This window comes from Etheostoma spectabile, chromosome 2 (genome assembly GCF_008692095.1).
Source record: "Etheostoma spectabile isolate EspeVRDwgs_2016 chromosome 2, UIUC_Espe_1.0, whole genome shotgun sequence".
NCBI lineage: Eukaryota > Metazoa > Chordata > Actinopteri > Perciformes > Percidae > Etheostoma > Etheostoma spectabile.
This window is the reverse complement of record NC_045734.1, coordinates 15,946,097-15,947,442: the sequence shown is the minus strand read 5'-3', so window position 1 is coordinate 15,947,442 and position 1,346 is coordinate 15,946,097. Positions and strand designations below refer to the sequence as shown.

General features: G+C 41.6%; 1 protein-coding gene across 7 annotated transcripts in view; it reads left to right on the top strand.

The window, feature by feature from the left end:
- Window positions 1–1,346, top strand: part of rbfox2 (RNA binding fox-1 homolog 2) — a 37,100-nt gene that overhangs the window by 15,697 nt on the left and 20,057 nt on the right. The gene's annotated exons all lie outside the window — the stretch shown is intronic.

Here is a 1,346-nt window from a genome sequence, read left to right as displayed (position 1 = left end):
GTAGCATTAAAATGGCGCCATGGGATCTACGCTTAGTGAAGAGAGGCTTACCCCCTTGGTTAGTGTGCCAACAATTGCTAAACTATCTAATAGTTGTTAAAATGATATCTAGTGTCACATTACAATATAAATAAAATAACGATCTATAGCCCAGCCCAAGCTAAAAGGTTTCGTATTTCCATAATAAGCTGTTGGCCATCATTTTGCATCAGTGTGGTAGAACCTCTTTTTTTCTCCGTTTCTTCTTTTTCCATTTCACCACTCGACCCAACCTGAATGATCAACTTTCCTTTTTACACACCACACATGAGCAGGTCTAGTTTCCCTATTTCTGTTTGTCATCCAGGTGAGCTCTTACCTGGGGACCCAGAATAATTTGCTCCACTCGCTATCATTTTTACCCAGTTAATCTAGGATGGGCTCCAAGGCAAAGCATCATTTGCATCTGCATCATTTATTTGCACAGAATGTATTTTGTCTCTTGCAGTTAAAAGCCTGATTTAAACTGACTAATGTTCCTCTGTCTCTCTCTCAAATATTCTGATTTAAGGATGTCTCATCAGAGAATTTTTACTCCACATCATTGGTAGCGCTCAATTCAAGGGGCGGGATAAACCAGTTGTCTTTCAAATTCCTATTGCACGCAATAGGATAGTGCTACAACCAACCAGAGCAAACTTTTGCCGTATCCGGTTGGCAAATCTAAGTCTTAGCAGTCTTTATGACTACAAGAAGTTCATACAGCTGCAGGGTTTAGAGGAGGGGACACAGCTGCTATTTCAAAATGTGAATTAAGTCAAACGTGGACTCTGTAGTGGGTCATACAGTGGGCCATACAGCCGCCAGATAGGCGGCTGTATGCCCAAGTGCTCGGCACTAAAGATGGAGAACATGAGCCTCTTTCCGACCAAATAGTTACAGGAATGTAGTTATAGGAACTGTCCGCTTCTGAACAGTTCTACTAAGTAGGCCTACTCTCCCCCAAAACCGTTTTTGCCATTTTAATTTGCACTGGGCAAGTGACCATAGGAACTGGTTGGAGGGGCAAGGGAGTGACGTAAGCATGGCAACAGTCTTTATAGCATTGTCACTTGACTTTTTAGCGCCACATACAACAACAAACCTTGACGGCATTTAAAGATTAGGCTGGAGTACTTAACAGAGAAACACAGAAGACAAAGGCTCCAGTGTAATGTGAACCTCATTAATATGATGGAAGAAGATGGAAGAGCAGAGTGCAACAAGCAAACAAAATGAAGGTTAAGTTTAACTAGTATTAAATAGCTGGTCCAATGCGTGATGTTTGTCTTATGAGTTAGCATACGTAGGCAAATTGCAACAGACAG